This window comes from Geotrypetes seraphini, chromosome 15 (genome assembly GCF_902459505.1).
Source record: "Geotrypetes seraphini chromosome 15, aGeoSer1.1, whole genome shotgun sequence".
NCBI lineage: Eukaryota > Metazoa > Chordata > Amphibia > Gymnophiona > Dermophiidae > Geotrypetes > Geotrypetes seraphini.
Window position 1 is genome coordinate 5,458,913 of NC_047098.1, and position 21,192 is coordinate 5,480,104.

At 47.0% G+C, this 21,192-nt stretch overlaps 1 protein-coding gene across 8 annotated transcripts in view; it reads left to right on the plus strand.

The window, feature by feature from the left end:
- EPHB2 (EPH receptor B2) overlaps positions 1–21,192 on the plus strand; it is a 376,554-nt gene that overhangs the window by 205,388 nt on the left and 149,974 nt on the right. The gene's annotated exons all lie outside the window — the stretch shown is intronic.

Genomic DNA, 21,192 nt, shown 5'->3' on the forward strand with positions numbered 1-21,192 from the left:
GTCGCAGCAGACTCCAAGTGTGCCCTGATGAGACGCCGGTGAGGAAGAGAGATGCCAACGTGGGCTGACTGCTTGTAGGACGTGTCTCTCGCAGTGAGAGGTACGTCCACGCCAACGACTCTTCTCCTCTTCCCGCACCGCCCCTCCTCCAGGATCCCCCCATCGAAGTGACGGGTTCAGGGTCGCAGCCAGATGGGCCTCCACACATGCGCGGACATCAATGTGATCATTGCATCAACATCTGCGCACTTCCAGATGTCTTACAGCCGGGGCACTGGGTTTAGTGTGCCTTCCGGCTGAAAAGTTTGTGGGACACTGCTCAAAAAACCTCCAGTCCTAGAGGTGACATACTCTGTATCCCTGTGTCCATCCCCTGAACCCCCCAGTCCTAGAGGTGACAGGCTCTGTATTCATGTGTCTATCCCCTGGACCCCCCAGTCCTAGAGGTGACAGGCTCTGTATCCCTGTGTCCATCCCCTGAACCTCCAGTCCTAGAGGTGAGAGGCTCTGTACCTCTGTGTCCTTCCCCTGAACCCCCAGTCCTAGAGGTGAGAGGCTCTGTACACCTGTGTCCTTCCCCTGAACCCCCCAGTCCTAGAGGTGACAGGCTCTGTATTCCAGTATCCATCCCCTGAGCCCTCCAGTACCCCTGTGTCCTTCCCCTGAACCCCCCCTGTCCTAGAAGTGACAGGTTCTGAATCCCTGTGTCCATCCCCTGAACCCCCCAGTCTTAGAGGTGACAGGCTATAGAAAAGTTCCATTCCAGGACATTTCTTCATATACACAGAGAAACAAAAGTAAGAAGGTAGCAAATGCCCTGTCCTAGTTATAGGTGTGAATTGTTCCTGCTTCTGATTCATCTGAAGAGATGGTCATTCTTCAGCCAGTTAATGGGGGCCAGGGGAACTTTCCTCCATTAAGATGTTAATATCCTTGTAGAGGCTGGTTAATAAGAGCATCCACGCGGTATCATAAGTCATCATAGAAGAACAAGACCTGAGCTTTGTATAAATCTTTGCTCCATTTACTGTGTAAGTCTGATCCTCGCTGAAATTCTGGAGTCTTGGTTTCCGTGGCTCCGATTCCTCGTCAGGGTAAAGACTAGAGCGCTGCGCAGGGATTTGGGTCAGTGGGAATTCCGAAGGTATCCCCTCTGAGGTCACAGGAATCCCATGGGGATGGAAGTAGATCCTGCGGGGTTCCCATGGGAGCTGTGGCATAGCGAGAGTGAGCGGTGTCTGGGGCGGTGGCACCCCCCCCCCCATCCCCTTCCCCAAACCTTTTTAACTTTAACTCAGGCAGCCACCAACTTACTGCCCGCATGGGCTTCGGCGCTCTCTGATGTCACTGGTCCCGTTAGTGACGTCAGAGAGAGCGCCGAAGCCGAGGCAGGCAGCAAGTTGGTGGCCGCTCGTGCCGAAGTTAGGTATAGGGGAAGGGGGGTAGAAGTGAGAAGGGGGAACGGAGAAGAGGAAGGGGACCGCCCCCTCACTCCCCCCACCCCTTACTACGCTACAGCATGGGAATATACTTGCCCAGGGTCTTCCAAGACGTTGACCTTCTGTCTTCAGTCACGCACAGCCCCACTTGCTCTTCTTCCCTTAACCAGCCTCTGTTTTCAAGAGGCTGTGGACAGCGATTCTAGACGCTGTCCATGGCTGACCCAGAAGCCTTACCTCTGACGCATCAGAGGGAACGCTTCTAGGTCAGCATGTAGGAAGTAGGAACTGCTGCCTGCAACCTTTCAAGACAGATGCCAGTTAGAGAGACAGAGAATAATTTGTGGCCACGGAGGAGGGAGTGAGAAATGTTGCATGCGGGGTGTGGGAGGGATGAGCGAGAACTATTGGGACATAGAGGGGAGGAAGGGAGAGAAAGAGTGATGACGCACATAGGGAAAGGAAGAAAGAGGGAAAATTGTTGGTCATGGGGGTGGAAAGGAGGAAAGAGAGAGAAAGATGTACAGTAGGGGGAAAGGGAGACTTGTTGGACATGGTAGTGGTAAAGAGGGAGGTAGAGATGTGTGAGGAAAGAAATGCAAGGGGAGAGATGTTGGATGTGGTGGAGAGAGAAGGGTGAGATAGACCCTGCATAGGGATGGAAAGGAATGTGAGAGGGAGAATGTTGGACATGGTGATGGATGGAAGGGAGGGAAAGGTGCAGCATGGGGCTGGTAGAGATGGTGGGGGGATGGGAGAGAGATGGAAAAATGTTGGAATTAGGCAGTAGAGGGGTGGAAGTAATTTACCCTGGAGGATCCAACCTCTCTCTCTCTTTTACCATTCCTTGTGCAGCTAGGGAGGGAGTGAGAAAGATGGTGGTCAATGAGAGAGAGTAAGACATATTGGATACGGGGGTGGAGGAGAAAGAGGAAGATGTGCTGTGTAGGAGGGGGAAGGGCAGATAAAGGGGGCAGAAGGGCATGAGGATGCTATACAGTGGGTGGAAGGGAGGTGAAAGAGAAATGCTGGTGGATGGGTTTGGAGCGGAAGGGAGAGGGAGATTTCAGGCTTTGAGTGCAAGGAGGGGAGAAAGAGTGACGGGAAGGAGAAGCTAGAAATAGTGGCATCCTGTGGGAGAGACGGGGAGGCTGGCAAGGAAATGAATGAACAGAGGATAGTGATTACAGTGGCTAAAGATAAGGTAATCAGGAGTCGACTGAAGATGGAAGAGTGGATGAGAAAAGAAGAAAATTTGATAGGTAGCTGAAAAGTAAAGAGGAGAAGGGCGAAAGAGGGTAAAATCTGAGTGGACTGAGGGAGAAAAGAGCTAAACAGAAAGGTCAATATGTCAGATGCAGTTGTAGTGAGGGAATGGAGAAAAGACAAATGGACAGCAGCAGCGGGAAGGAGAATTTGCATAAGGCAGGAAAGCAAAAAAGAGAAACTGGAACCAACTTGATGGAAAAATAAATTTATTGCCTGAAATTTATTGCTGTAGCTGGTGGATATCCCCCTTCTACCAAGTACGGCAGCATCTTTGAGCCACTGAGCTGCCAGCATTTGTGGCTCAGGGGCGTTGCTTGGTAAAAAGGAGTTTGGGCTACCTTTGGAACTTGGAGATCCTCATCAGCTAGAGTATTTATGTTTTAGATTTACATTAGAGACTGGCAGAGACCCATTTACAAAGGATGTCTTAATGGAAATGGGTCTCTGCCAGAACCTCTAACGTACTTCAGTAGCATAATTAAATGAAATAACTACTTCTAAAGGCAGTGGCACCCCTCCCCCGCCCTCTTCTTCGCCCCCCTGCTGCACGCGCATGCCCCTTCCCCGTACCTTTATAACTTCGGCGTGAGCAGCCACCAACTTACTGCCCGCGTCTGCTTCAGCGCTCTCTCTGACATCATGGACTTGATATACCACAGTCGTTCTACTACTACTACTATTAATTATTTCTATAGCGCTGCCAAACGCACAGAGCGTTGTACAGAGTCTCAAAGATTAAGAAAACAGTCCCTGCTCAAAAGAGCTTACAATCTAAACAGGCAAGACAGACAAACAGGATGTCATGGATACAGTTGGCTGGGTTGGAGAGCAGAGGGGAGTACAGGACAATCGAGCCATTGTGACATCACTGACGAGGTTGGCTCTTATTGGTGGAATGAGGCATTATGACATCACAAGCTCAGCTCTGCTTCCCAAAGACAGAAACAGGATGTCATGGATACAGTTAAGGGGAAGGGTTAATCTGCTGGCTGGGTTGGGTGGCAGAGGGGAGCACAGGACAATCGAGCCATTGTGACATCACTGCTGAGGTTGGCTCTTATTGGTGGAATGAGGCATTATGACATCACAATCTCAGCTCTGCTTCCCAAAGACTGAAACTCTTCACACTACTACCAGGAATTATTTCTATAACGCTACCAGACGCATGCAGCGCTGTACAGAGTCACAAAGAAGACAGTCCCTGCTCCAAAGAGCTTACAATCTAAACATGCAAATGGGATGTCTTGGATACAGTTAATCAGCTGGCTGGGTTGGAGGGCAGAGGAGTAGGGTTAAGGATTGAAGGCTATATCTAAAAGGTGGGTTTTCAGTCTGCTTTTAAACAAGGGAAGGGGCTTGATGGACAAACTCGGGTCATGTATTCCAGGCATAGGGGGCAGCTAGATGAAAGGAACGAAGTCTGGAATTGGCAGGGGAGGAGAAGGGTAACGTTAAGAGTGACGCTATCCGACTGAAAAAATCCTACATTGCACGGTGTTATCCTCAAACCTCAGGACATCCTGGCAAACAGTTCTTCAGTGAAATCTGGGACGAAAGAGCCAATGGCTCTTGGTTAAGGAAATCCTTAGGCCACCCTCACTAAGCTGGAGAAATCCTGTATCATTAGAGAAGTGGCAGAGGGCCAGGTGAGCAGGAAGCACAGCGTAAAAGACGTTTTACCACTGGCATTTCCAAAACATCTGTTTACGTTTTATAAGGTTGGGTTGTTTTTTTAAGCCTATTCATCTTTTATTAAAGTCTTCGGCTGACGTTGCACAAAAACCACCGAAAAAGAAAGTCCAAAACTGCTCAGCTAGATTTGAAATATGATTGAGATACCCTAGACCCCCTTCCCTAGCAGTGAGGGCAGAAAGAAAGATTCTATACAGCGATTTCAAGGAGAGATGGGATGACTTGATCTGGTCCTTTGCTGAGATGTTTATGTTTATTCAAAGTTGGTATCCCGCAATTTACAACAGATCAATGCGGCTTACAAAACACAATAAAATTTAGTTTAAACAAGAAAAGACCCCCATTATCAATAGGAAAGAACATAAGAATAGCCTTACTAGGTCAGACTAATGGTCCATCAAGCCCAGAAGCCCGTTCTCACGGTGGTCAATCCAGGTCAATAGTACCTGGCCAAAACCCAAAGAGTAGCAACATTCTAGAGTCTTAGAATAGCAGCATTCTGGAACCCCAAAGAGTAGCAACATTCCATTCGGAATCCCCAAAGAGTAGCAACATTCTAGAATCTTAGAATAGCAGCATTCTGGAACCCCAAAGAGTAGCAACATTCCATTCGGAATCCCCAAAGAGTAGCAACATTCTAGAATCTTAGAATAGCAGCATTCTGGAACCCCAAAGAGTAGCAACATGCCAGAATCTTAGAATAGCAGCATTCTGGAACCCCAAAGAGTAGCAACATTCCATTCGGAATCCCCAAAGAGTAGCAACATTCTAGAGTCTTAGAATAGCAGCATTCTGGAACCCCAAAGAGTAGCAACATTCTAGAATCTTAGAATAGCAGCATTCTGGAACCCCAAAGAGTAGCAACATTCCAGAATCTTAGAATAGCAGCATTCTGGAACCCCAAAGAGTAGCAACATTCCAGAATCTTAGAATAGCAGCATTCTGGAACCCCAAAGAGTAGCAACATTCTAGAATCTTAGAATAGCAGCATTCTGGAACCCCAAAGAGTAGCAACATTCCATTCGGAATCCCCAAAGAGTAGCAACATTCTAGAATCTTAGAATAGCAGCATTCTGGAACCCCAAAGAGTAGCAACATTCCATTCGGAATCCCCAAAGAGTAGCAACATTCTAGAATCTTAGAATAGCAGCATTCTGGAACCCCAAAGAGTAGCAACATGCCAGAATCTTAGAATAGCAGCATTCTGGAACCCCAAAGAGTAGCAACATTCCATTCGGAATCCCCAAAGAGTAGCGACATTCCATGCTACCGATCCAGGGCAAGTAGTGGCTTCCCCCATGTCTTTCTCAATAACAGACTATGGACTTTTCCTCTAAGGAAACTATCCAAACCTTTCTTAAAACCAGCTACGCTATGCGCTCTCACAACAACTTCTGGGAACGCGTTCCAAAGCTTAACTATTCTCTGAGTGAAAAAAAAAAATGTCCTCCTATTGGTTTTAAAAGCATTTCCATGTAACTTCATTGAGTGTCCCCCTAGTCTTTGTAATTTCTGACGAAGCGAAAAATCGTTCTAATCTAAATAATGAAAGAGAAGAAAAGAGCCCCCAAATCTCTTTTTGCTTTGGTCTCCTGAATGCCGTCTTCTCATGTCCACTGAGAATCTAAAAAGTACATCAAACTAACTCCCCTCCTTTAAGAACGCATAGTGCAGGTTTTAGCGCTGGCAGTGGCGGTAAGTGCTGCGATGCTCATAGAATAGCCTATAGGAAGAGGAGATGCAAATGTTAAGAGTCTTAGCCAATAGGGAGAGGAGGAGATAGTGGATGCTGCAGATGGGCCATTTGGGTATTTACCGTATATGTTTGTTGAACAGAGAATCGGTTTACTTAATTATTACTTGTTTTCAATAGTGTGTTTGTTACTATGATTGTGGAACTAATACCGGAAGCATTTCGTTACTTTACCACACCTATCTGTTAGTTATGCTTTTTGGAATTTATTTTATTTTAATGTCTTCCTATTTATGATTCTTATATTTTGATATGTTGGCACATAATGCAATTTTAATTATTTGTGTTTTTTGAGTGACGCCGTCCTTCACTGAAACACGGGCCGTATCAGGTCCATCCATAAAATCGGCTTCCTCTGATCTTCCAGTTCCACTTTGTTGTTCCATCTGTGGCCATCTACGTCCCCTGTTACCACTCCATACTCGATTCCTGTTGCTCTTTCCTTCCAGGCCACCCTTTGGTGCTTTAAAGCAGTGTTTCCCAAGTTGGGCCTGGAGACCTGGATATCCACACCGATTCGTATGCACGGCCTCCATTGTCTGCAGATCTCTTTCCTGCATATTCCTTGTGGCTATCCTGAAAACCTGACTGGCAAGGGGGGTAATCCAGGACTGCTTTAGTGTACCCCCACTTCCTGATGAGGTTCTCTTCGGATCCGAGAAAACTCAGGTCCTCTTTATAGCAGTTATTGATTCAGCAGGTGCTACCCAGTAATTGCGGTGGTGACTGGCGGTTCCTTCCCTGCTCTGTCTGTCTTTCCTCACCCATTCTGCACTTTGCCAGAGAGTCTTAACGTTATAACTTTGCTCCTATACCCACTTCCCCCATGGACCATTTTTGGCTGTCCTCCAGTTTTGACGTCTGGGTTTTTTCTTGTGGCTTTTCCTGTTATTAGTAGTTCCAGAGAAGTGGTTTGCTCTGATCCAGGTCTCGTAGCCTGGACGTGGGCTGTATAGTCACGTCTCTTGCTAAATGCGCCCACGACAGATAGACACTCTGGGGGTACGCAGAAAGTGCCTCACTGAGGACGCCTGAAATTAAGCACCAGATTTAATGTGCGCTGAGCTCTATCCTAGAGAAACACACATGAGTGTGCTTTTATAGAATACTGACTTGATATACCACCTTTCTGTGGTTACAATCAAGGCAGTTTACATATTATACACAGCTACTTACCTGGGGCAATGGAGGTAGGGTTACCAGATTTTACTCTTGTAAAATCCGGACGCATTGCTCCACTCCCAGGCCCGCCCACTTTCCCCCAGCCCTGCCCCGTTCTACACAATTCACGCCCCATTCCGCCTCCGCCTCGCCCCCCTCAACCTGTTCTCCTGCTCGGAGCCGCATCAGCGGGGCATCTGCTCATGCGCAGGTGTGATGCGATGATGTCACACGCGCGTGGATGCCCTCCTGACGCGGCCCTGAGGTGGAAGCTTTTCCAAAACCCGGTGCTGGGTTTTGAAAAGTCATCCGAACGCCCTCTAAAAAGAGGACATGTGCAGGTAAATCCGGGAATCTGGTAGCCCTAATGGAGGGTTAAGTGACTTGCCCAGAGCCACAAGGAGCTGCAGGCACAATTGAACCCAGTCCCCTAGAATCTCAGGCCACTGCACTAACCACTGGGCTCCTCCTCCACTCCAAATAGTGTGGAGTGCCAATTTTCTCCTAAATTTCGACACCTTGTGCTAATCTTACTTCTCACATTGTGACAGAGAGAGCGACTGGTAGTCATAGGATGTGATATCTCCCTCCGTATTCGCGGTTTCGATGATTCATGGTTTTTAACCTGCTGGCTCCTCCCCCCCCCCCCCCCCAATGACGTCAGCTTGCATAGAGAAATCGCTGATTCCAAGCGTTTCCAGAGAAAATCGCCGATTCCCGGCACTTTCTTCACCGTGTTTTGCCTCTCCTTCAGGAACAGGCCAGGTCTCCCGCCATGTTATTCGCGGTTCCACCATATTCGCGATAGTTTTTAATAGAAAACAGCGGAAAAACTTATGAAAAAGTTATTCGCGGTTTTTCTGTATTTGCAGATATGGAGGGAGAAGTGTATAAAGTGTCACTTCATGAATGATTCATACGTCAACAGGCTGTTAACATGAGTGGTGGTTGCGTTTTTTTTGGGGGGAGGTCAGCGAGCTTTCAAAGGGGGAAATCGAGTTGGATGACATCTTTCAGGTACTCTTAGATCGGTACATTGATCCCAGCTTCGAACATCAGCCAACTGCCCCCAACATATGGAAACAGGTGGGAATTATCCCCAGGATATTCTATCCCACTGATCCATCCCAAGCCCGCTTGACAGGTAAGTTACGTCACTGCTGCAATGCTTCGAGGCGGGTTACCCCAGGATTCCTGAGGACATCTTCACCAGCTGGAGATAAGACCCTTCCAAAGATCTTCATGTCAAAGATGTACTACGCATACATAAGAACATAAGAACAGCTTTACTGGGTCAGACCAATGGGCTATGAAGCCCAGTAGCCCGTTCTCACGGTGGCTAATCCAGGTCACTAGTACCTGGCCAAAACCCAAGGAGTAGCAACATTCCATGCTACCGATCCAGGGCAAACAGTGGTTTCCCCCATGTCTTTCTCAATAACAGACTATGGACTTTTCCTCCAGGAACTTGTCCAAACCTAGAACTGGGTAGTTTCGTATAGAGACTGGATTTAGTAAGAAAGGAGGAAGATCTTGCAAATTATCTAGACACAGGGTGACTGCAGTTGTGAAGCATGTTACAAACCTGTCAGAGATGAAAACATGCCAAAACCTTTGTCAGGCGCCCATGAGAAGCAGCTGTGTGCTAATGAGTTTCTAAGCCTGAGATGTGCAGAGAGGAAATTAGCTTCTGCAAGACAGGGAGGTAAACGGGTGAGGGAATAGGTGATGCAGCTTTCCCCCTGTCCATCTCCTCTTCTTTAATTAAAAAGGGAATATGAAATCCCGAGGTTCAGGCGGTGCGCAGAGCGGTGCAGCCAATCAGAAAGAGCACATCTGCATATCAGATCAGGCCAGGGATCAGAGGGAGAGAATTTGGCATATATGCTAAGTGAGGAGAAAGAAAACCAGAGAAAAGCTGGAAGGGATGATGGGGGAGGGGGTTGTGGAGCTGCATAAGGAGGAAGAGAACCAGGAGGTACAGGGGGAAAGGGGAGGAGAGTTCAAATTCTGCTCTGTCCTGACTCTGTGACCATGGGGGGGAATCCCACGGCAGAGCTGCAATTGCGCCTGAAAAATAGTGCAGCTTGCTATAACCAATGAGCGTAGAAATTACCGCCGGATTAAAATAGTGGCACTAATGCCCAGCTCCCCTTCCCCTAACTTCTAGTTCCCCTTCTGCTCCCCCATCTCTGCCCTCCCCTTCTCACCTGCCTCTTCTTCGAATGCCTATGATTTTATTGTCCTGTAACTTTACGGTGAATGTCAATTGCAGCCCGTTCTGAGCTCCTGGAAGAACGGGATAGAAAGATAAATAAATAATGTCACTTTTCCTGTCAGCGCCTGAGTGTTGATTGGCTCAGGCGCTGTCGGGAAGGGTAATGGTAAAAAAAAAATTAATTAATTAAAAAAATGATACCGTTCGCCCACCCAGAATCTTAAAAACACTGGTGTCTAGTGGCACCCTCCCCTCTCCACCAAGGAATCTTAAAAACATGTCCTTGTAGGGTTGACTAGACGTCCGGATTTAGCCAGACATGTCCTCTTTTGACAGGAGTATCCAAACGGGTTTTCAAAACTATTGAGCTGGGGGCCGTGTCTGGAGGGCCATCAGCGCATGCGTCTAGGCAATCGGCCAGAATTCATCAATAATCATCTTATGCCCGACAATCCTTCCAAAGCCCCTCCGTTCGATGAACCCATGAATCTGATTTATGCTTGTTGAGAAAATTTTTAAAAGCTCATCCTGGGGTCGCTCAAAGCCACTGATCACATAAAGCTTCACTTTTTCATAAACGCTGGAATGGAGGAGTAGCCTAGTGGTTAAGGCTGCAGCCTGAGCACCCTGAGGTTATAGGTTCAAGCCCAGCGCTGCTCCTTGTGACCTTGGGCAAGTCACTTAACACTCCACTGCCCCAGGTACATTCGTCAGATTGTGAGCCCACCAGGACAGGTAGGGAGAAATACAAGAGTACCTCAATGTAAAGTGCTTACACTTTCAGCAGTGTATAAATAATTAAGGGATCCTTTATTAAGGTGCGCTAACCGATTTTGCGTACGCTAAATGCTAAGGCATCCATATGGGCGCCTTACCATTTAGAGCGCGCTAAATCAGTTAACCCACCTTAATAAAAGGACCCCTAAGTTATAGCTATAATACCAAGAAATTTGCTCCATTAAGACCACCCTTCCACCCACATCACTTTGCTCTGATCGTTCAGATGATGGTCTTACCTCAACTGGACTATTGCAACTCCGCCTACCTTGGCGTCAACACCAACTCTTATCCAGAAACTGCAGCTCAGCCGTTAGACTAATCTACAAATTACAGAAATATGATTCAATCCCAACCTATGACTACCAGTTGCTCTCTCTGTCACAATGTGAGAAGTAAGATTAGCACAAGGTGTCGAAAATTGGCACGCAACTACAATGGCTCCCAATATCATCCCGAATAATTTTCAAAACCTTATGTATCCTACACCAGATTCTGTACGGAAACTCAGCAGCCCCTCTCATCCAACTGTTCTCCACTGTTTGGTCGACATCAAGAAGAATCCTTAACAGAATTCAACTAAACTTGCCATCCACAAAATACCTCCACTACAAGCAAATTTTCCACTCTATGCTGACTTATCTGGGTGTAAAAACCTGGAATGACCTCCCAGAAGCAATCAGGAAAGAGACAAACTACACCACATTCAGGAAAAACCTAAAAACCCACCTCTTTCACATTTAACTGTTTCAGCTTCTGGATTGCACCCCCTACTTCTAGCCCCCCCCCTCTACTTTCCCACTTCCTCTTTGATATGTCGCCTTGAGTTCGTATAGGTTTGTGCAACTCACAAATGGAAGATTAGATTAGACAAACATAATAGCAAATTTTAAGAAAAACTTTGCTTTATATAATCAGTGACTTTGAATGACCCCAGGATGGTCTTTAAAATTTTTCTAAAATTATTTTCTGATCAAGCACAATCAAATTCATGGGGAAAAACTTCAATTCATGTAGTTTTTCCAACTTTAGGTTTTTATGGACAATCCTAATGTCTAGTGGCCCTCCCTCCCTTCTCTCCCAAGACCCGATACCTCTTATGGCAAGAGCTATGCCCTCTGACTCCTGCCTCCGGTGCAGACCTTGGGGAAAATGGCTCCTGCCCTGCCTGGTGCATTCTGGGATGCTCTGTTTGGAGCCAGTTTGCCATGTAAGGGAGAAATGTAGCTCGATTGTCAGAGAACAGTTCTCTTGCAAAGTGGTTTGCTGCCTTGCTCTTCCCACACCAACATAAAATCAACTTTACAAGTTGAAGGACATGCGAAGGCAGCCATGTTTTTCTTTTAAACAGGAAAAGGCAGATCCCCCTTTTGGGGGGAGTTCTTACTGAGTAACCAGGTGCAGTCAAGTAATTGTAGGCGACCTCTCTAGGCAAAGCTCGCTGTGTCACAAGCACTCCAGCCCCTGCTTCCAGTATCACCTGTCAACTCCCTCCATCCCACCAGTGCAGCCCTATTAGCCCTGCAGGAAGCAGGAAGTGGCCTCCTGACGCTAAAAGCTGAGGCCCCAGTGGCTCTGACTGACGGCCAGCCAAACCCTCCGGGGCCGTTGAGCTGCCGTGTGCCAGCTTTTCAAGTCATGATTTATGACTTATTTTAGGAGAGCTGATGGGCAGCATCCGTCTGAACTCTAGAAAGCTGCCAGCCAGTCAGTTTTCTCCACATCTTACTAACCCTTAAGTTCTTTATGCTGGTACGTAGCTGGTGCATTGCCTGCCTCAGTTCTTCTAAAAAAAAGTGCCAGCCTCTTCGATTAGGCCTAACACAGGAAGTTTCCAAAGATGTCCTCATGGCTCAGCCGAAGTGCGTATTATGTCCTGTGGCATCTTTGATTATGCTTCATATGGACCTGATGAAAGCTAATACAGGCGGTAAAGCCAGGATCCTCGGGGTATAGGCCGTGGGTTAGATGTGGCCTGCAGAGCCCTTTTTTTCCCCAGCCCGCCACACTTTTCCTAAACACAGATGAATTCGAGCCCATGAAGGAAGTTTTACAGCAGAAAGGCGGGGGGTTCTTCACAGGGTCCATTAGTTGCAGAGGTTGAGGGCAATAGGGAATGGCAGCCTAACCAGCAAATTGAACTGTCTCCAAGTCGTCTGCTCCTCTCGGTGACTTGAAATGTCCCAGGGAGACCGCTTGAAAAATCTGTGGAACTCTACCATGAAGAATCTGTTTATGAAGAACTTGGGAGAGGCTTAGGGCTAGACTTTGGGCCAGTGTTAGACACAGTGAAGCCTAGGAAAATACTAAATTCTCCTTTCCGCCCCTCATGACCCATTTCCAGGCTCTGCCCTAAGCCTAACCTCTCCTGGTCCCTTCCTGAGTGGCCTCCCCTCATTCCCAATGGTCATTTCTAAGTGTTGTCCCTTTTCATGGGCCCTGTTCTCCCTCATAGCCTGTCCCAAACGCTCTCTTTCCCTCAAGTCCCTTTTCTTGAGTGCTGTCCCCCCCTCTCATGGCCTTTTCCCTGATTCTACCCTGGACCACCTACTGAATAGCCAGTTTCAGTTGAGGTGGTTAGATGCCACTGAATATCTGTGGAAAGCCCCACCCAGATGATTTAACTAGGCAGGATCGTCTTCTGCCTGGTTAACCCCCCCCCCCATACATAACCGTAGCGTGGTTTTCAGCGCCGGCCACAGCGGTAACAGCTTCGACGCTCATAGGAATTCTATGAGAGACAGAGCTGTTACCGCCGTGACCAGCACTAAAAACACTTGTAAAGGGGGGAGTAAGTCACTTTGAATATTTACCCCACTGATTCCACAAAAGGGCCAGACTGAACTGGAGGTTCAAGAGAAATAAGTTCCCCCTCCAAAAGGTCTGGAATGTGTTTGCTTTTTGCAGGATTTGTTTACTGGAGCTCTTAAAGGCTTCTTCCTCCTTCTCACTCCTCCCCACCCCCCACCCCCCCCCCCACCCCCCCCGGTCCCACTACCTTGGGAGAGATGTCATTCTAGGGGGGCCCCATTCAGTTTCATCTACGCCACTTTGCTGAGAGGAGCTTACAGGCCTGAAAGGGCGTAATCCGCTGAGAGAAGGATTCTCCTGGACTATAAATCAATCAATCAATTCCCAGTCAGCCTTGGCAGCAAGAGAAGCTCCTATCCGGAGCCTTTACCCCGGCTGCAGGGGATCTGGAAATTCATTTGAAGAAGGTCAGAAGGCAGCACAGTTACACTTTTACACGGAAATGCAAAGGCTCTTGCCTTTTGCCACAGCCTCTGCAGTCCAGGGGGTCAGTGGGACCCCTTCTTAGCTGGATCCCCCCCATTGTGTGGGCTGCTAGGTGGCAACCAGCTGCTCTAATAATGTTGCATTGACTGTAAGAGACTGTTGAAAAGTGGACCTCTTTCCTTTCAATTTTTTTTTTTTCTTTTTTTGGTCATTTAGGAGACAAAGAGTGGCATTTTCAACATGAAGTCTAAATCCAATTTTGGATGTTTTGGGGGGGGGGGGGGGGAAATGCCCAGAAATCCAGTAGAGAACATGGCCATTTTCGAACCAGAAAAATATCTATCTTTTTGTTTTGAAAATTGCCATTTCCCAGATGTTTGTCTTCAGTACGTCTATCTTTATGAACCATTTTCAAAAATAAAGTCCAAATGAATAATATAGAAACATAGAAACATAGAAGATGACGGCAGAAAAGGGCTCCAGCCCATCAAGTCTGCCCACTCTGCTTACCCACCCCCTGTCTATGCCCTAATGACCCAATTTCCTTATCTTGACCCTCGTAGGGATCCCACATGGGCATCCCATTTATTCTTAAAGTCTGGCACGCTGTCTGCCTCGATCACCTGCACTGGAAGCTTGTTCCAATGATCAACCACTCTCTCTGTGAAGAAATACTTTCTGGTGTCTGCAGCAGCCACTCTCTCCTCCTCTCCCTATTGGCTAAGGCTCTTAACATTTGCATCTCCTCTTCCTATAGGCTAAGGCTCTTTACACCTGCATTGTGATGTCATAGAACTTTCTGATTATAGAAACATAGAAACATGATGGCAGATAAAGGCCAAATGACCCATCATAGAAACATAGAAGATGACGGCAGAAAAGGGCTACAGCCCATCAAGTCTGCCCACTCTGCTTACCCACCCCCTGTCTATGCCCTAATGACCCAATTTCTTTACCTTGACCCTCGTAGGGATCCCACATGGGTATCCCATTTATTTTTAAAGTCTGGCACGCTGTCTGCCTCGATCACCTGCACTGGAAGCTTGTTCCAATGATCAACCACTCTCTCTGTGAAGAAATACTTTCTGATGTCGCACAAAAACCGACCATTGGGACGTAGGAGGGGTCAGCATCCTTCGAGATTGACCACACAGTACTCCAGTGAACATCACATAAAAAGTCCCACCAGTCCATAACCCCCTTATATTGTGTGGTGGGTTCTCCAAAACTCGCCCACAACCTGCTATACCCAACTATATACCACCCTCAGTGGCCCTTATGCCTGCAGGTGTCGCTTATATGTCGGCACAGTAGGTTTGGGGTGGGTTTTGGAGGGCTCGCGCTTTCCACCACAAGTGTACTAGTTAGATGGACCTGGTGCCCCTTTCCTATAGTCTTCTGTACTGATAACTCTAATAGGACTGACCATAACAGGTATGCACTGATTCATTCATATCTTTGGGGGATGGTTGGGGGGGGGGTCAGTAACCACTGGGAGAGTAAAGGGGGCGCATACTTTCATACCTCCAGTGGTCATCTGGTCCGTTTGGCCACCTTTTTGGCACTTATTCGTTATTGAAACAGGTCTAGCTTCAAACGTCCAAGCTTTGCCCTGGACGTTTTCTGCAGTGTTCCATTATTGCAGAAAAACGTCCAGATCGTGGTACACTGATAAATCCGTGCACGACAATTGCGGCCCCTCGAGGATAGGTAGAAGGCCCTGATTTGCTCAGACTCCTCTTCGAGACCCTTCCAAGGAGTCTGAGCAAATTGGGGCCTTCCAGATATCCACTAAAAGGGTTCTCATAATCATGATGTAGACCAGGGATCTCAAAGTCCCTCCTTGCGGGCCGCAATCCAGTCGGGTTTTCAGGATTTCCCCAATGAATATGCATGAGAGCATATAATGAAAGCAGTGCATGCAAATAGATCTCATGCATATTCATTGGGGAAATCCTGAAAACCCGACTGGATTGCGGCCCTCAAGGAGGGACTTTGAGATACCTGATGTAGACCTAACCCTAATACTAGGTAGGAAGTGAATCTTTTAAGTGTAGGGGGGGTCCCCTCTACACCCCTCAAAAAAGAGGGTTACTTCGTAACCCCCCAAAAGACAAAATAGTATCCTGTCAGGGCGCAATTGTCGGGTCACCTCAAATCGTACATCTGCCCTAATCTCATCCAATTAAACATACAGGTTCCACATACAACTATGTCTGTTTAAACAAGAGGAAAAGACCTCAGAAGTCTGCACCCTATAGAATATACAATTCACTTAATGGTTTTAGCAGGACAGGTTCTCTATCATTGGTCTAAAAAATCTCTTGTGACCGATTGACAAAATTTAAATTGGTGTATTTCAGTGGTTCCCAACCCTGTCCTGGAGGAACACCAGGCCAATTGGGTTTTCAGGCTAGCCCTAATGAATATGCATGAAGCAAATTTGCATGCCTATCACTTCCATCATATGCAAATCTCTCTCATGCATATTCATTAGGGCTAGCCTGAAAACCCGATTGGCCTGGTGTTCCTCCAGGACAGGGTTGGGAATCACTGGTGTATTTAACAGTCCTACAATCATTATTACAATCGGTGATAAAGTGCACAGATAAGTGCACTTTATCACCGATTGTAATAATGATTGTGTGTATGTTTGATTTGTTTTCTACATTTTTGAGGTTCCGTTCCATTTTTGTTTCATAGTAGTTGTTCACTAAATCTCACCCAAAACAACCCCTCCCCCCTTGAGATTTAGATGAACTGCCAAACAACCTAGCATAGAAAAACCATCTAGAATATGTTTTGAAAATGGCAGTTTGGACGTGAACCAAACCAAACGCCGTTTTGTCATTTTGGGGATGTTTTTCTCGTCTGAAAATGAGCCTCAAAAGAGCAAGGAACAGGTTTTGGGAAGTTCTTCATGCCTTGGACGCCATCGGGGGACTACTGCAAGCACCGGTACCAGTCCATTGGTCGAGAACGTACGCGTCACAAGCTAAACCACTGAAACGATTGCCATCTGGGAAAAGAGGGGGCCAGAAGGGTTAAATGTCTTCACCTATTCTTCCAAAGCAAGAAAGAATGTAAAACACGAATCATTTTATTTACCAAGTAACTCTAGCAGGCTACATTGTTTATAATGGTTATGTGAGAACTGTAACTTTCAAAAAGCATTTTCCAATACTGAGGGTGGGGGGTGGAGGGATGGGGAGAGACTAGACTTCTCCAGACTGTGGCCAACTGTTCCAGTAAAGCCAGTTAGCCGCCTCTGACTGTTCCCAGCAGCACCAGTAAAGCCAGTTAGCAGCTTCTAAATGGGGTGGTGGGGGGGGGGGGTGTCTCGCTTGCTTTCTTGGCTGCTGGAGTTGGGCCAGCGTCCAAGTTCTTCGGTTGAAAGGATTATGAGGTGGGGAGGAAGAACCAACCTAACCTCGGCCTAGATTATGGATTTGTAATTGTGGTCTTAAAGGAGGTCCCTTCATATATATATATATATATATTTTTTTTTTTTTTTTTTTGGGGGGGGGGTGAGGGAGGAGGGGAGATCTTTTTTTTTCTCTCTCTCAAGCTGTCAAAGATGCATTGGAGATGATGAAAAGGTCCCAAGATGCCAGGTGGAAGTAGCTGGGAAAGGCTGCTGGCGTCTCCAGTTGGACGGCCTTTCTCCCGTCCAATAACAGGGGAGCCTGCTGGCCCTCCCGAGGCATAGAAGAGCTATTTATTGAGGAAGTCCATGTGGCTAACAGCTTAAGCCCTGCTAAGCTTGTGGCGGTCGGTACAGAAGAATTTCTGAGTACTGGAGTTAGGACCCTTTGTGGCTGCGGCTGCTGGGCCCCATAGCATTGGAATGCCCCCTTCGCACCCCCCCCCCCCCAATCATTCAGCCCTATTCAGCTCTCTCTTATCCTTGCAAGAATCTCATTAAACTCTCATATCAGTAAGCTCTTTCTTCCACAGGGAGCTCTTCCCCCCCAGATACCCTCCCTCCCTCCTCCCTCCCTCTTCGCTGTTAAATCCACCTCCTTTCTTTTGCCAAACACCCCCCCCCCCATGCCTAACTTTTATTTATTTATTTTGTTCACCCCTTTCTCTACCTACATCCTACCCAGCACATTTTGCAAAGGGTTAAGATCCCCAGACACAGTTTGTCCAGCATGTGCTCCCCCCTGAGAGCCCTGATTTGGGGATGTGTTGGTTAAAGCAGTGTTTCCTTTGTTCCTCTCTCATCCGCCCCCCCCCCCCAGCCTCCCCTTTCTATCAGAGCCTCATATAGTCCCTTCCCCCCCCCCCCCTTTGTCTTTTGTCTGTTGCTGAGTCGCTCTTTTCACGCAGGTTGCATCTCCATCCCCCTTCTTTCGGGTTTTGCATCTTTTTTTTCTTCGGTCTTACACGAGTCTCTCTTTCTTTCTCGATTTCTTCCTGAGGATCTCCTCTTGCCATCTCTCTGCTCGGTGTCCCTGTTTCACCCTCTCTCTGTATATGTGTCCTTGTTTCTCTCTCTTCGCTCCATTTACCTTTTTTTCCTCTTTTCTGTGTACTTCAAGCTCTCCATCTTCTCCTGTTTTCTCTCTCTCTCCCTCATCTCATCCCTTTCCCTCCCAGTAGATTTACATGTATTTCCTAAAGTAATACATTTACTGCACATAAGAACATAAGAATTGTCGCTGCTGGGTCAGACCAGTGGTCCATCATGCCCAGCAGTCCACTCACGCGGTGGCCCTCATGTCAAAGACCAGCACCCTAACTGAGACTAGCCCTACCTGCGTATGTTCCGGTTCAGCAGGAACTTGTCCAACTTTGTCTTGAGTCCCTGGAGGGTGTTTTCCCCTATGATAGACTCCGGAAGAGCGTTCCAGTTTTCTACCACTCTCTGGGTGAAGAAGAACTTCCTTACGTTTGTACGGAATCTATCTCCTTTCAATTTTAGAGAGTGTCCTCTCATTCTCTCTACCTTGGAGAGGGTGAACAACCTGTCCTTATCTACTAAGTCTATTCCCTTCAGTATTTTGAATGTTTCGATCATGTCCCCTCTCAATCTCCTCTGCCCGAGGGAGAAAAGGCCCAGTTTCTCTAATCTTTTGCTGTACGGCAACTCCTCCAGCCCCTTAATCATCTTAATTGCTCTTCTCTGGACCCTTTCGAGCAGTACCGTGTCCTACTGGTATTAAAAAAAGAGAGAAAATTTGCAAAGGAACGGTAAGAAAGGTGTTTACATTTCCTGAAGGATATCACATAGTCCCAAACCTGCTGCTGCTTCTCCTTAGGGAAGAAAACTTGAAAAGCCAGTGTCTGGGGGGGGGGGGGAACAGGCAAGGTTTGTTTTATCCCCCTGTTCCTGCTGAAATGCAATTGTAGATGGATGAAGCGGAAAATAGGAATATTTTGGCCCAAAAGAGGGGCTTTTCCTAGCGAGAAACCCCAGGGGAGTCTGTTGCAGGCATCCATTTGGCTGTGGCTGATGTGATAGTGGAACAAAAGCTGCAAAATTCTTCAACATATTAGGTTTTATTTTATTATTTTAGGTATTTATATACCGCCTATCAAAATTATCTAAGCGGTTTACCATCAGGTACTGAAGCATTTTCCCTGTCTGTCCCCGTGGGCTCACAATCTATCTAACGTACCAGGGATAATGGAGGATTAAGTGACTTGCCCAGGGTCACAAGGAGCAGCATGGGATTTGAACCCACAACCTCAGGCTGCCGAGGCTATTGCTCTAACCATTACACCACTCCTTGACAGCGTAGTGACTATTTTGCTGTTTCGTCTTATTTTACCCCTGTCTCTACTTTCTTTAATTTCTAAATTTGGGTTTTTTTCCCTTAAAATGGCACAATCACTTGTTATACCGAATCTGTTCCTCCGATTATGTGGTTTACCAGTCTCTGCTTTATTCACGTTTTACATACATCATCAATATGAGGCCTTACTAAAAGGGGACCAACTCTGATGATAAACAGAGCAGCAGCATCCTGATTTACTTAGCTTCAACTCATCGCGGCGTTGGGAGGGAGATCTTTCAAAGGATCTGAAGCACCTAGTATAGTTTCAGAAGGAAACTTAAATAAAAACGCAGGAGGGAGGGGTAGGAAAATAGTTTTGCCCGTTAAGATAGCACAGTTCGCGGTATCTGTAACTCTGCCGTGAGACTTGCGGAACCCAGTTGCCGTGGATGAATGATGACACCGCTGTGTAACACAACAGTTCCGCAGTGAAATGGTAAAAAAAAACAGAAACAAAGAAATACTGTGGAAATAGATGTTCGTGATTTTATTCAGTCAAAAAACGATGCAGTCGACAGTTCCGAAAAATATGCAATAGGAGTTATGAGCCCCACGGTCCGTGTTTCGACTAACTACCTTCTTCAGGGGGGGGGTCCAATGGTCAGCGATTCCACAACAAAAACAAGCAAATGTGAATATTCTCTAGGTTGCCATAGTGGCAGCTTGAGTATAACATAACATAATATAATAGTTTATATCTATACCGCAGGACCGTGAAATTCTATGCGGTTTGCAATGATTAAAAATGCTACAAATTGAGTAGAACTAACAAAGTTAGAGATTGGTGATTAACAGTTCTAGAGATCAATTGTGCAGTTCAGCTATCAAAGTACTTCCGGAACAGATATGTTTTTAGGTGTTTCCTAAATTCCCCATAGTTATTTGCATGCAGAAGTAATTGTTCCAGAGCTTTCCCCCATAATGCAACTTGATAAGAGAAAAGATGCTGATGATGTTTTTTTAAATTTACATCCTCTAACTCAGTGGTCTCAAACTCAAACCCTTTGCAGGGCCACATTTTGTATTTGTAGGTACTTGGAGGGCCGCAGAAAAAAATAGTTAATGTCTTATTAAAGAAATGACATTTTTGCATGAGGTAAAACTCTTTATAGTTTATAAATCTTCCCCCCCCCCTCCCAAAGGTCTGCATGTTCCCCCTTCTTTGCAGCGTTCTCCAGCTTCCCCCTGGCCTCCCAGTCTTAGTTTCAGCTAATTACCGCAGCTTGCAGAGAGGATCACCGGTGCTGTAGCGTTCCTTGTAGGCTGCCATCGGCCTCCGCAGCATGTTCCCTCTGCCGCAGTCCCGCCCCTCCTCTGATGTCAGGAGCAGGATCGCGGCAGAGGGAACATGCTGCTGAGGACAACGGCAGCCTGCAAGGATCACTACAGCACGGGCAATCCTCTCTGCAGGCTGCGGTAATTATCTGAAGGTAAGAGCTGGAGGTCGGAGGACGCTACAAAGAGTGGGCAGCACTAGTACAGACTGCGGGCCGCAAAATAGTACCTGGCGGGCCACATGTGGCCCCCGGGCCGCAGGTTTGAGACCACTGCTCTAACTGGTGGTGAGACAAACTTCAGGTGTGAGCTTCTCTTATGTCTATTGGTTGAGAAAGAGAAAAGGTCAATTATATATTTGGGTGCTAGACCGAATAGTACCTTGAAGCAAAAACAGCCAAATTTGACCTTGGCACGTGCTTCCATCGGCAGCCAATGCAGGAGTCGGTAGGGAAGGGGTTATGTGATCGGATTTCTTCAACCCAAAAATCAGCAGCAATTCCAGCAGAGAAGCTGATTTCTCCAACCTGGAGAATAGCCACATTTGCTTGTTTTTGTTGCATAATCGCTGACCATTGGACCTCTGAA